This window comes from Portunus trituberculatus, chromosome 43 (genome assembly GCF_017591435.1).
Source record: "Portunus trituberculatus isolate SZX2019 chromosome 43, ASM1759143v1, whole genome shotgun sequence".
NCBI classification, from domain to species: Eukaryota; Metazoa; Arthropoda; class Malacostraca; order Decapoda; family Portunidae; genus Portunus; species Portunus trituberculatus.
This window is the reverse complement of record NC_059297.1, coordinates 14146911-14161910: the sequence shown is the minus strand read 5'-3', so window position 1 is coordinate 14161910 and position 15000 is coordinate 14146911. Positions and strand designations below refer to the sequence as shown.

The 15000-nt window shown below is 42.5% G+C and overlaps 1 protein-coding gene and 1 long non-coding RNA gene across 2 annotated transcripts in view; one reads left to right on the top strand and one right to left on the bottom strand.

The window, feature by feature from the left end:
- Nucleotides 1-2699, top strand: part of LOC123518447 — a 150684-nt gene extending 147985 nt beyond the window's left edge. The window contains exon 6 of the long non-coding RNA XR_006678801.1: nucleotides 2093-2699. This is a non-coding gene — a long non-coding RNA (uncharacterized LOC123518447). The remainder of the gene's footprint in view (nucleotides 1-2092) is intronic.
- The window catches only part of LOC123518444 (fucose mutarotase-like), a 311140-nt gene that overhangs the window by 136722 nt on the left and 159418 nt on the right, over nucleotides 1-15000 (bottom strand). The gene's annotated exons all lie outside the window — the stretch shown is intronic.

The window sequence follows — 15000 nt, the reverse complement described above, 5'->3', positions numbered from 1 at the left end:
CTGTGAGGATGAAAGTTCCCTAGAGGAAGCAGTACGTGTATGTAAGAAATAATAATAATGATAATAAAAAGATCACTTTATTAGCGAATCACAAGGTGCCAAAAATACTTGAAGTCGACATGCGTGACGTAAGATTATAAACTCGTTCCGTTGTTATATTCAAGGGACTCAGCAATCACAGGAACCGTTATTTCTCTAAGATACCATCATTTGAAATTCAAGTGTCTCGTTTAGTACCATCTATTGAAGTGCGAAAATGTCTCGGCTAGTGTGTCTAACAGGCCGGTGATGGAGAAGATGCAGAGGACCGTGTTTAAGTGAAGAGTGATTCTGTGTGGCGATACCTAACGAGAATAACCGGGAAAAATATCTGGTTGTCAAAGTCAGTGTAGTGATAAATACTTTCTTTGCATCCCATCAGAACATTTTATAATTCTCTGTGTTTCTTGGTGAAGATGCGGTGTTCTCACCCACTCTCTGCGGCAGTTCACGGGGATAAGACAGGAGTAGAGGGGAGCATTTTCATTTTTCTCTTATCCAGCACTTACAAAATTATTTACAAATGTAGCCAATGGCGTTATTCTTTCTACTTCTTCCTCTTCCTCCTACTTACCAGTCTTTCGCCTCTTTCTTCCTTTTTATTTTTTTCTTTGCGAGAATTCTAGTCTTTCATTCGATAATTAAATTGATCTCAACCTATCTATGTAATGCCATCTCATTTCTGCAACTATTGCTATTACTGATTGCAGAAAAAGGTAATAGTATGAGAGAGAGAGAGAGAGAGAGAGAGAGAGAGAGAGAGAGAGAGAGAGAGAGAGAGAGAGAGAGAGAGAGAGAGAAAGTGGAGGGTGTAGAGGTGGAGGAGGGTGGGAGGGGGGGAGGACGCGGTAGAGTGGAGACGAAGGATCTTTTGTGGAGTTCCAGGAAGCAGCCATTTTGCCGGACGCCGCCGCGCTGACCGCCGTCATCTTGCCTTCCACGGCTCATTGGGGACGCGGGACACGTTCAAATCACCCCCCAAACCTCCCCCGCCTCACACCCCAACCTGACACCCCCATCGCAGCTCATTCCCACCTCCACCTCCTCCTCCTCCTCCTCCTCCTCCTCTTCAAATTATCCATCCATCTTCAGCCTCTCAGTTCACGCCTTTCTCCTCTTCTTCCTCCTCCTTGTGATATCGCTTCTTTGATCGTGTTTGTCTCTTTGATTCTTCTTTTTTTTTTTTTGACAGTAGCGATTGATTTCTTTAGGTATTTTTATTCCTGTTACTTATTGTCGTCTTTGGTACAGATGCTCTATCCTTCCTCCTGATTTTCTTGTTCTCTCATTTTCCATTCGAGTATTTTTTTTTTGTTCAGGTTACTGTTCTTGTATCTTCAACTACTTCTCTTCCTTCTTTCATCTTCTTCTCCTCCTCCTGCTTCTTGTTTATCTTTATCTTCCTATTCTATCTACTCTTCGTTCACTTTTCTCCTCGTCCTCCATTACTGTTTGGTTATGTCATGTTTTCATTACCTCATCCTCCACATCCTCCTATAGTCTCTTTCATCTATCGTTTCTTCTCCATTCGTATCTCTCCAGCGTCCTATTCATCGTACTTGTTCTCCTTTTCGTTTATCTTCCTCCTTTTCCTCCTCGTTAATCTTTCTCCTGTTGCTCTTTTTCTTTAATTTTTCGTTTCATACTCATTTCTTCCATCTTTCCTCATCCACTCGTTCCTCCTCTTTTTAATCCCATCCTCCTCCCACTTCTCCCTCTGCTCATTTTGCCAATGTCACGGACCAACAGACTCAACTAACCCTGTCAAGAGCAGCGTCATCCTGGTCCCTTGTTTCTTCCTCTCACCGCCGCCGCTAGTTGGTGTGTGTGTGTGTGTGTGTGTGTGTGTGTGTGTGTGTGTGTGTGTGTGTGTGTGTGATTCGAATTGTTAGAGAGCCTTAGAAAAGAGTTACTGTCTCCATACATTCACGTTCTCTCTCTCTCTCTCTCTCTCTCTCTCTCTCTCTCTCTCTCTCTCTCTCTCTCTCTCTCTCTCTCTCTCTCATCCTCTTAATTACACATTCCTAACGTTCGTATTGCTTTTTTCTTATAGTGGAGACGAAAAACGAGGGGTATCTGCTGACTCTTCCCCCCAAAAGATAAACTCCAAATGCTGAGGCAATAAGGTAATAGACGAATCCTTTGCTGTTAGAGTTATGGTAGTAGTAGTAGTAGTAGTAGTAGTAGTAGTAGTAGTAGTAGTAGTTGTAGTTGTATGAGTGTAGAAGGCGGTGTGAAAGTACCATTTTGAACAATCCTTCGCTCACTTGTATTACTGAATGAAAAGGATATGCCTGAGGCGTGGAGAAGCGGTGAGTAGTAGGGCGTAGCAAGAGGGAACACGGGAGGATGCACGGAGGGGAGCAGGCGGGAGAGGGGAGAAGGGGAGAGGGGAAGGTAGCAGCGGCTATCATGAGGGAATCCAGCCAATCCCTCGATAAGCCCAGCAGGAAACTGATTGCAGCCTCCACGGGTCAGTGTGGTGTGGCCTCACGCAGCGCCCTGGAGTGGGTGGGGTGGGACTAAAGAGGAGCAGGAGGAGGACCATCCCAAGCGAAGGGGAGGAGCTTAAGGGGGAAGGTGGGGAAACAGCCGTTCGGGAAGTGTGGACGGGAAAACTTCAGGCATGGCGGAGACGAAGGAAAGAGGGATAGACTTGGTGTGAGAGAACCAAGGATGCTTTGTGAGGTATCTGAGAAAAAAAAAAAAAACGTGAAAATATATATTATACGCTATTTCTTGATTTTTAAAGTCAAAGCTTATCATTCGCAACGTCCAGAGAACTTCCGGATCTAAATAGTTTACTGGAATAGTAGTGATGTGTCAAAGAACAGGAGGAAGAGTGGAACTTACGCCCACATTGACTGATATAGGAACATTTTCATGAACGTGTGTATGTATCTAATCTGGTGTATTTACTGGGTTGTGGTATACAGGGTCTGTGCTGCACTCGTGAGGCGCTCTCTCAGTATGTAGGAATGTATCTATTTAATCTTCATGTGTGTTTAATATATACATCTCGCCGCTGTCACCTATTCCTTTAACCAATGTAGGTAACTAGTTGTGTGTGTGTGTGTGTGTGTGTGTGTGTGTGTGTGTGTGTGTGTGTGTGTGTGTGTGTGTGTGTGTGTGTGTTCACAGCATAACAAATTAAGGATTAAGGTGTAAATCCTTCCTGAGCTTTCTTGTGTAGTAGATGAATTCCATGAACAATATTATAAATGACTTACCTTTGCATTTTCTTTATTTTATTGTGGTCTTTTTCATAGCAAAGTCTAACGCACAACAGTATGAAATGACAACTTTTATAAGGTACATTACACGTATGTAGGCAGCTGCTCAACATTGCCTCTATCGCTATAATGGAGCAAAATCATGGTAATTCGCTTTAGTCATAGAGTCAAGTCGGTGAAAGTAATCAAAGCATCTCTTACATTGTCGGTGTGACGATTGCGTTCATAGGAGATTCTCTGTTTGTAGTTTTATTGTGAGAGAAAACATTACTGGAAAAGCAAATTTGCAGTGTGATGTGTAGAAGAGAGGAAGAAAGTGTAATGGTTGGTGTTCATGGAATGTGTGTGTGAGAGAGAGAGAGAGAGAGAGAGAGAGAGAGAGAGAGAGAGAGAGAGAGAGAGAGAGAGAGAGAGAGAGAGAGAGAGAGAGAGAATGAAGAAGCTCATTAACATAGGTCGCATTCCTTTCTCTTCTTTCCATAGGTGCTTCTTAGAACACCACCACCACCACCACCACCACCACCACCATTCAACACACAGGTAGTAGCAGAAACAGGTGAAGAAAAGAAGGGTTAGCTGAAACCTTCACGTAGGCCCAAGAGGAGAATTTATGAACACAAAAGAAAAGGGAAAAATTGAAAATAGCTTTAAACTTTCTCGCTCGATCACTTATGTTTTTTTTTATTTCCTCCTGTGTAGTCCTGTGACTGTATGGTGATAGCTGTCTGGTGCTGACTGTGGTGCTGGGACTGTGTCGTGGTGGGGCTATGTGGTGCTGGGACTGTATGGTGCTGGCTGTGGTGCTGGGGCTCTGTGGTGCTGGCTGTGGTGCTGGGGCTGTATGGTGCTGGGGCTGTATGATGCTGGCTGTGGTGCTGGGACTGTATGGTGCTGGGGCTGTGTGCTGCTGGCCGTGGTGCTGGGGCTGTATGGTGCTGGCTGTGGTGCTGGCCGTGGTGCTGGGGCTGTGTGGTGCTGGCCGTGATGCTGATGGTTGTGTGGTGCTGACAAGGTGACACTGTAGCACTAGAGAGTATGCTGTACTGTCTGCTGTATCATCTGTGTTGGTTGTCATTGTAGGCGGCAGGGGTGACGACCTTTCGAAGCCACTTCTAAGAAACAAACCCTTCCCTTACCTTCACCCTCCTCCTCATCGTCCTACTGCTCGGTCTCTTCGGTTGCCTACCTCCACCTCCACCTCCTACACCTCCTCCTCGTTCCCTTGTTCCCCATCTGCAGCACGTGTAGACCAGCACTGCGACCTTAGTGTGCCACCCACGCCACCACTCACCCCACCACGCACAGGGAAGAGGGCATTAATAAAACAGTGAAAAAGGGAGAGTAATTTGACGTCGACGTTAATTTTCTTCATTCATTTTGCATAAATATTAATAGAGGCCAAGGAGTGACTCGGCAAGAAGAGGAAGAGGAACTAGAGGAAAGAGTAGAGGAGAAAGAAGAGAATGAGAAAGAGAAAGAGGATGTGATTTCTGTTTCTCGTCATACTTGTCATTCATTCAACTCACCGGAACTCGATAAGAATTGTATTGGTGAATGAATTATGATAGGAGTAATTGAAGAATGGCGAGATGGAAGAGTTGACGCTTAGTTCGTTTCTTAATCTTGCAGGTGACACGAACGGAACATCATTATCTACTTAGTTTCGTCTGAAAAAAAAAATATATATACCATGAAAACTCTGCTTTAGAATTCCATGAACCTCTTGCTCAATACATTAATTATCACCCATTATATCATTACTATTCATTCATTCATATGCACGTCAAATATACCTGATGAAAATACGATAGATAAGACTTACGTTTCTACAAAATTCGCCATTACATTGTTACTATTCATATTTCACCTAAAGATACTCACCATTAACATGAATATCCTCTGGTATCATATTATTATTATTTATTTATTTTTTTTACTGTTTTTCCTCAGCCCATTTTTTCCCATCCACTATTCACTACTTCTCTTTCCTTTCCAGTTTTTTTTTCAGCTTCTCCTTCCACTACTATTCATTTAAGATTTTTTTTCTTTCCGCGGAAAGGAAAGTTCAATTGTTTGACGTATGTACGAGTAGTAAGTCACGTATGTTTTTTTTCCTTCTCTATCTCTGAGTCAGTTCTATTTTCACTCTTCCAGGAAATTCAGGTATATCTGACGTACTACCTCCTACACTCTCTCTCTCTCTCTCTCTCTCTCTCTCTCTCTCTCTCTCTCTCTCTCTCTCTCTCTCTCTCTCTCTCTCTCTCTCTCTCTCTCTCTCTCTCTCTCTCTCTCTCTCTCTCTCTCTCTCTCTCTCTCTCTCTCTCTCTCTCTCTCTCTCTCTCTCTCTGTGTGTGCAGCCCCTAACATCATGCACAATATTCTTTTCTTCTCTTTAATTCACTGGCGCGGAAAACGTGGCAGTGAGGTGTGACAGAAATATCTATATTAATACACCTTCCTGATGACTCTATTCATTGGGGCGATATGAAACGAGATGCGGGGAGAGTAGGCGAAGGAGATGATGCAGGAGGAGGAGGAGGAGGAATACAAAGGAATACAAAGGAAAGACCAAGCAACAACAGACCCTGGGGTCCTTACTAGGCTGCTTGGTTAACTATTCTATACTAACTACACAGTGTGAGAGACAGGACAGCAAAGAAGAAGGCTCCTCCCTACCCACCCATCCCACCAGCCGAAGCCGGCCGGAAAGGAAAGGCACCATGTGGTATTGAAAAACCAGATGGAATTTTAGAGGATAGAGAAAAGAAGTTGTAATCTACGTCTATTCTTGTTTGTGGGGGACTATGTAGGTGCTTGACGGTTATGTAGTGTGGTGAATGTGCGTGTGGGTGGAGTCACAGTGTGGATGTCGGAGGGGTGGTGCGGCAGCCTTGCCTGGCGCTTTCAAGGAAGGCAGCAGTCAATCAGGCCCCAGCTCCGTTCACTCCACTGAGTAAGCGTACTTTCCTTTGGAGGGACGCCGTACACTGATTTCCCCCTGCAACATTGATCCCTGGTTGTCCCGATGGTGATAAAAAATTAGTGACCGTTAACTCAGGGTTATCTGTGAGTGTAAGTATAGTATAGTGTAATGTAAATGTGGACACAGTGTTGAGGTCAAGAGGTGGTGTGGCTGCCTTGCCTGGTGCTTTCAATACTTATGTTTCCCAAGAGCTCACTCCAATCGCTTTGCACAAGAATGTTTCTAAGTTTTCTATAGTTGGCCCTTTGATAGTCAGGTACTTTTTCTTTACTTTCCTTTATTATAGATTTATTTTCTTGAATACTGAAAGTAATCACCCGGTGGTCACTGCTACTGAACTCAGGTCCTACTTTTACATTTCCGACAATGTTTTCATTCGTAGTTAAGACAAGGTCTAAAATATTTTCTCCTCTTGTCGGCTGTTCTACTAATTGATAAAGGCTGCTTTCGAGCAAGTTCGCGTATAAACTGAGTCCTGTATGTGAGTTTAAAGGATCGCCCCATCTACGTATAGGAAGATTGAAGTCACCAAAGATTACGGTTTCGTTTTCGCAACAGATTTCAGCTATCTGTTCATAAAGTTGGTTGTCTACTGCCGTTGACTGACTTGGAGGTCTATAAATAATACCAATTACGATTTTGCGGGACTGGAGGTTAAGCTGAATGAATGACGCATTTATATTAGCTATTTTCGTGGTGGATTTTGCAATTGGGTGAAGATTAGTTTTAACGTACAGGAGCACCCGCCTCCTCTCTTTCGTTTCTTTCACAACTGAATAAACTGTACCCGGGTATTGAAAATTCGGCCAAAAGTCTCTGTTTACTGTAATAATCCACGATTCCGTTACGCCGATAACATCATATTCCTCCATGCAAACGATTTCTTCAAGATCCTGAAATTTATTTCTGATACTGCGAGCATTTACAAAGCAAAACTTGACAAAATTTTGAGTAGATGGGGCCGTGTCAGCATTAACATTACTAGTTACGTTGTCCCTGGCCGTGCTAGTTAGCTCGCGTTTTTTGCCAGGTGAGCAACAACAGCGTCGTGAAATAGACGGCCGAGCCGCGCCGATCCGATTTCGTTAAGATGTAAACCATCATTATTAAATAATATTCTCTGGTTGTAGAAGTCATTCCATAGATTTACGAATCGAACTCCTTCTCTGCAGAGGTTGTTTAGACGAGCATCAGTGCTGAAGACCTAGCATTAGTGCTGAAGGAGGAGGAGGAGGAGGAGGAGGAGGAGGAGGAGGAGGAGGAGGAGGAGGAGGAGGAGGAGGAGGAGGAGGAGGAAGAGGAAGAAGAAGAAGAAGAAGAAGAAGAAGAGGAGGAGGAGGACGAGGACGAGGAGGAGGAGGAGGAGTAGGAGTAGGACAGGAGATAAGCATTTATTTTTAAAACTTTAATTTTGGAAGAATATTTTTGCCTCTTGCTTTCATTTCATACTGAATAGAAGAGAGAGAGAGAGAGAGAGAGAGAGAGAGAGAGAGAGAGAGAGAGAGAGAGAGAGAGAGAGAGAGAGAGAAATCTTCTCATTGCAATCGCTAAACAAGCATAAGTGTTTTAACTGCTACATTCTCATAATCATTCCCGTTTGTCTTAGTAAGGACAATTGAAGTCAATGTATTGACAAATTTATCGCATTAAGAGACCAATTATCTGCCTTGAGCCCTTAATGCAAGCGAGGGAATATGTGTCACGAAGTCTTTAAGTTGGTTATTGGTCACTTCAAAATTGTCTGCGCCAGTAATGGATGGAAGCTGAACAGAGCTTCCCGTGCTTACTCTTCAAGTATACCTACAGGCACTATAGGCCATAACATATAAAAAAAAAGACTATAGGCTTACCCTCTCTACTCCTCACACCGCATGGGTAATGAAAGGAAGTCTGCAATAAGAAGAAGAGATGGAAAGTACAAGAAATGTTTAGTAATAATGAAAGAAACAGGCGAGGAAATCACATTGCAAAATGAACATGTAAGGAAATCTGCAATTATAAGGAAAGAAATAAATGTACAAGAAAAAAATAAGTGGTATATGAAAGAGAAAGGCTCAACATAAAAAAGAAAACGTAAAGAGAGGAGCATGAGAGTGAAGCCGCTGCAAAGGCCAGACCTCCGACCTTCAACCAGAAGCAGCGGAGAGAGTTGACAGTCAGGCGTTTGAGTGTGATTCAATGACAGTCCTTGAGTGCTTTGCTTCCCCTTCAGGATTAAAGTCTTGCGTCATGCATTGCCACTCCTTCAGAGACACGTATTCTTTAACGTTTTGTTCCATCATAAGGACTGTTTTCAAGGATCTCATAGACGATTTATGTAACTTATTTTATTTATTAATTTTTTTTACGGTTCACGCTGCATAAGCCTTGTTGAACTTTCACCAGTCATGAAAACTCCCATGAAAATCCCCAGAAGCTCATGATATGCCAGAGAAAAACACGGTGAAGTCTGTTGGAATACAGTTCAATGCTGCAAGGCTAATATTTATTGCGTACAAATCATTACTCTCTCTCTCTCTCTCTCTCTCTCTCTCTCTCTCTCTCTCTCTCTCTCTCTCTCTCTCTCTCTCTCTCTCTCTCTCTCTCTGTGTGTGTGTGTGTGTGTGTGTGTGTGTGTGTGTGTGTGTGTTGTATCAGCGATGCAGTACTACGTGATGGTTTAGTGTGACATTAGTTATTGCAGTTCAGGATTATAAATCGTAGAAATGTTATAATACTTTACTAACAATACGTGGAGAGAGAGAGAGAGAGAGAGAGAGAGAGAGAGAGAGAGAGAGAGAGAGAGAGAGAGAGAGAGAGAGAGAGAGAGAGAGAGAGAATTTAAGTAATTAACTTACATGGAAGTGTTATCACATGAAATGGAATAATCTCAGTGACAGCCTTCCTAGGAGAGAGAGAGAGAGAGAGAGAGAGAGAGAGAGAGAGAGAGAGAGAGAGAGAGAGAGAGAGAGAGAGAGAGAGAGAGAGAGAGAAACCGTTGGCTTTTAAATATACACCACAAATGCACTTCCATTGTTTAGTGAAATCTCTTATTCATCCATTAAGCCTTCAAAGAATTTTGTGATAAATCTGTATGTCCACAATGGTGGGTGAACAAGTAGCTACATGATGCAACGAGTCAGTGTACCAATCTCGCGGTGCACAGCTACACCCACACCTCGCCCGTCGCCGCTCGTGTTACAAGGAATGAGTGACGCAGGGATCACCTGAACACCCTGTAGCATGCGTGAGCACCCGGCGTGGTGGTGGTGGTGGGCGGTACTGAGCCTGCCACACTCACACACCGCCGTCCTGGAAGAGTAACGGAATTGCAGTTTTGGAATTTAAATTTATCTCACTTTGTTCTCTTTTTACAGTGCTGTTGTTATTAATCCACATCAACGATTCGTGTTTATTTTTATGTGTGTTTTTATTTTGTTGGTGTTGCATCGTTCTTCACTAAAATGTGCCTGTCAGTTTATTATTAATCATTAGCTGTATCATCATTATTATCGTTCTTCATGTTTTCTTTGTATTCATCATCACGTCAGTTAACCCTCCAATCTCATCTATCTATCAGCTCATTTCTCTGTATGTCCTGCCCACTATAGTACTGCTTCCCTGGTACCCTCTCCCCCCACCCTGTCTCCCTCACGCCACACAACCTGCACATTCCGCAGCATCGCCCCTCTATTACTTGATGTTCTTGTACTGTGACTGTGAGCTCTTCTTCTGTTGAGGTTCAGTCCATTTGAGTTTTATTCCAAGCATTTGTTGGTCTTCAAAATAAGTCCCATCTTCAAATTTTTTCTTGTTTTAGAACTTATTTATTTATTTTTTTATTTATTTGTTTGTTTGTTTTTTACTATTTTCTGTCTTTAATTTGTCAGTGTTCGTACTTCTATATGTAGTTTGTTGGAAAGTTTAATTCATTGTTGTCTAACATGAAGTCTCGTATTTTACCAAGATCATATTACAACCCTAAGAATCCGATTTTTTATATATTTAGTTTGATTTTCTTTTCTCAGAATATAATACAAAAAAAAAAAAAAAACACGACATTAAGTTTTCTCTTTAATGTGCAGGTTTCTCCTTGATTTCTTTGCTCAAATTTTTATGATTCAAATGCACTATATGTTCTCGTATATTCTTGGTGTATTTAATCTTACTTTAGGTAACTTGCCAATTCTTTCCCAAATCTACTTGACAGCGCTGTTTTTTTTTTTTTTTTAGCATATATTCTCTTAATATTTCCTAGTATGATAAGCAGTACATTACAAACACAAAATATACGAAGAATACTACTTCTCTGAAGTGATCACTCGGCTTTGTTCCATGTCAAGAAACTGATGGGTGTCCTAAGCCCTTCCTCTGTCTTCTTTCGGGCACTTCAGTGAATTATGAAGTGTGTCTCCTGCTATTTTTATTTGGCCAGTTGTCTGTTACTGTACTCAGGGTAAGTGGAGTAGTTTTTGTCTGTTGCTGCTTATGATGTGATGATAATGTTTCCTTAAAGGTATATTTTCTCGTGAATTAAGAAAAAAAATCAGTATCAAGCATATGAATGTCGTTTCAGGAGAAAAGTGCTAGTAGAACTTTTGGACTATCAGAGAGAGAGAGAGAGAGAGAGAGAGAGAGAGAGAGAGAGAGAGAGAGAGAGAGAGAGAGAGAGAGAGACTGGAGTAAGGGGACTGGGAGACACATACACGCACAGAAAGCTGAATAAGTGTGACAGTGCTCCAGAAAACGAAGACGCACCACCACCCACCTGTAGAACGTGGGAAGGCAATACTAGGAATCGTTGGAGGTGGGTGACTCGTGGGCAGGTGAGGAGAGTGTCGTGTGCTGGGAGGAGGAAGAGGGGGAGGAGGAGGGGGAGAGGGAGAGGGAGGACAACAGACTCCGAAATGGGTGGGGTTACTTGGGCGGAGAAGGACACAGGGAACTGGAAAATGGGCGTGGTTGCACGTCAGAGTAGTTTGGGTTAGAGAATTATAGGGAAAAGGAGGGGAAAAGGAAGAGTATTTGGAAGGTGGCAGGTTTACTTTAGCCCTACAAGGGAAGAGAAAGTTATTCGGTAGAAGGATGTCGTGTCATGGGAAGGTGAGAGTGAATGAAGCAACAAGGATAGATGAGAGGGTTGGAAGAGAGTGAGAGTGGTGGTAGACGGACGGTATGTTGTGAAAGGGAGAGGGAAAACAGGGAGAGTGAAGAAAAAAGGATTACGATGGATAGCTAATGAAGGGAAATACGTTGGAGCGTAGGGATGAGAAGGGAAAGGAAAGGAAGATATGTGGAAGGGAATAATAGAGAAGTAATGTTTAAAGAATAGAATAAGAGAAAAGTAAAGAAAACTAGCTGATACGAAGCAAAAAAGAAAAGGAAACATTAAGTAGAAAGATAAAAAAGATGAAAAGGAGTTGAGAAAAATATTGGCTCGTAGAAGGAAAGAAGAAAAAAAAACAATCAGTTAAATGAAACACAAAGAATAAGAGTAGGAGAGATGTAGTAAATGTGTAGCTTAGAAATACAAACGACGAACAGTGCATGTGATAAAATACAGGAAAAAATAAAAGACAAGGAAACAAGAGATTAAAGGTGTATTGAATAACGAAAGAAATGTGAGTAAGAGGGAGAATGGTAAGGCAGAAAAGAGAAAAAGAAAAAAGTGTACCAGAAGGAAATGAAGATATAGACAAATAGCTGGGGAAATAAATGGACTTTGTAATGAGAGTAGGAGGTGACCTATCGTTGGTGGATGTTTGTATATTCCCACGTTATGGCACAGTCGGTATAGGGATAATGATACCAGAATAGTAGTAGTAGTAGTAGTAGTAGTAGTAGTAGTAGTAGTAGTAAAGTCTGTCTACTCTAAAATAGCTCCTGGATTTAAGACATATTGTAGCTTATTGATAACGTAATTGATTTGATGTGAATAGTACTTGCTTTCTCTTGATCAAAGCACTTATTTACAAGGATAGCTCACGGTTTTCCTCAAGACAACCACGCATTCCCTGGGACACCATTCAGACCGAGATCCAGGAGCCACTTAATAGTAGACACACTGTAGTAGTAGTAGGAGGAGGAGAAAGAGGAGGAGGAGAGAGGAAGAGGAAGAAGAAGAATGAGTTAGGAAAGCCGGGAAGGGGCTGTAGAATATGACATTTACTAGAGATACTGCAATAAGCGTCATAACTCCCGGATCCTTTAGAAGCTCTGGTCACTGATAACAACATGTGCGGTGGTGGTGGTGGTGGTGGTGGTGGTGGTGGTGGTAGTGGCGATGTAACAGGTGAGTTTTCGTTGTATGGATATCAGTTTCGTCGTCGTTATTTATTGTATCCTTCGTTTTCGCCATATTATTGTTTTATTAGCATTAATACTGGTGAAGGTGAGTGTAATATTACTGGGGTTGATTGATGATGACGATGATGATGACGATGATGATGATGATAGTGGTAATGATAATAAAGATGTGTTGATGAACGTGACCAGAGTTGCTACCTACGCGTATGAAGAGGAATATTCTTGTAATGTGTAAATATTATGCCTGGAATGGTGAAATGAGATAAATTACGAGAGAGAGAGAGAGAGAGAGAGAGAGAGAGAGAGAGAGAGAGAGAGAGAGAGAGAGAGAGAGAGAGAGAGAGAGAGACTGTACTGATTCATTTGAGAGTAAGGCTGAGTAAGGCGTGGGTGGCTGGAACAGATGTGGGTGGAGGGGGGGAGGGGTAAGGAGGGGCTGCAATATGGAGGGACGCTGGATGACAGGAGAGAGATGGCTTGGGGGTGATCGATACAGTTTTAGGGAGTTGAGGAGAAAGAGAGAAGGAGACACGGAGAGAATATGAGAAAAGGAGGAAGGAGGAGGAGGAGGAGGAGGAGGAGGAGGAGGAGGAGGAGGAGGAGGAGGAGGAGGAGGAGGAGGAGGAGGAGGAGGAGGAGGAGGAGGAGGAGGAGGAATAGAGAAGACGGTCACCTCTCTAAATGACCTGGAAAGATAAGCGAAGAAGGGAAAAAGAAGAGATGACTGAAGGAGAGAGAGAGAGAGAGAGAGAGAGAGAGAGAGAGAGAGAGAGAGAGAGAGAGAGAGAGAGAGGAATAGCTAGGGGAACGAAAGAATACGGAGGACATATAACAGGAAGATATAAAAAGAAATGAAGAAAAAAAATAAGGAAGAATTCGAAAGCTTGAATTACCGTAGCCTCGTAAATATGCTTAAAATTGATACGAGAAAGAGGAGCTAAGATTTCCAGTTAAATGAAAATGAAACGGAGACGGAGGAGTAGGAAGTGGTGGTGGTGGTGGTGGTGGTGGTGGTGAGGAAGACGAAGAGAAGGAGCAGAAGGAAGATTACGCGTCCGAAGAAGAGCCAGAAGACAGAAAATGCGTAGGAGGAGGAGAAGAAGGAGGAAGAGAGCAACACAGAAAAAAAGAGGAAGAAATATAAACGTAGTAGGAGGAAGAGAAGGGTGATAAAGACACATAATTAGAAATAAAGATGGTAAGTGAAAAATTCGAGAACGGGAATTATACTTGTGATAAGAAGGAGGAAAAGGAAAAAAGTGAAAGAGAAAGCTAAATACTAGGTGACGATAATGAGAGAGAGAGAGAGAGAGAGAGAGAGAGAGAGAGAGAGAGAGAGAGAGAGAGAGAGAGAGAGAGAGAGAGAGAGAGAGAGAGATGCAAGAAGAAGCAAGGAACATCAGTAGCACATACAAACCAAGAAGAAGAAGAAGAAGAAGAAGAAGAAGAAGAAGAAGAAGAAGAAGAAGAAGAAGAAGAAGAAGAAGAAAGGAATAGTGAAGAGAAGGCGCATGGTAACACAGGGGAGGGAGGAAGGAAGGGCCAGAAGAAACAATTAAAATGTCAGTGTGGGAGTGTGGAAGGATGGCTGACACAGAGAGAGAGAGAGAGAGAGAGAGAGAGAGAGAGAGAGAGAGAGAGAGAGAGAGAGAGAGAGAGAGAGAGAGAGAGAGAGAGAGAGAGAGAGAGAAACACGTAGCTCATCACACTATAAAACCTCACATCTCGGAAGAACTCACCTGCATTCCGCGAAGATAATTTTGTCCGTCACACTTAACCTACAATTACACCCCATCGTGACGAGACCCACACGCCGCATCACGTACTGCACTCCCCGCTTCGCACATTACTATCGCGATCAACAGCAAGGCGCGGGGATGGAAGGTAACTTAAGCAAATACGTACTTGTGAAGAAGGTAGGAGATAGGAGAAACAAGTGAGAGGTAAGGGTGGGACTGAGGGGGGCTGTAAAGGATGTAAGGGAGGATAGAGAGAAGAAAAGAGAGAGACAGGTAGGTAGGAAGTGGTTAGTTTAGAGAGGTAAATAGAGCAGGTGAGATTGAAAAGACATTGTGGAGAAGGTGCAGGAGGAAAAACGATGTTAAATAAGCAGAGGAGGATAAAAAAGACAAAACAAAAACAAAGAAAAAACAGAGAAAAGAAATGAGGCTGAGGAAATGATACGAAGATTGAAGGTAAAAAATTAAAAGGAAATGAGCAGGAAAATGAAAAGAAAAAAGAAAAAACTGAAATGCGACTGAGTGTAGTGATAAGAGATGAAAGGCTCTATGTATAAACAAGAAAATGTGAAGAAAAAGAAAGGAAAGAAAGACCCCAGAAAATCTTTAAATGGAAAAAGAAAAAAAAAATAGATGCCTTGACCATTCAGATTGTTAATGCGATTACTTTTCAGTCAAAACAGAAAACGACAGTGTGAACGAATAGACCGTTATTGGCGAT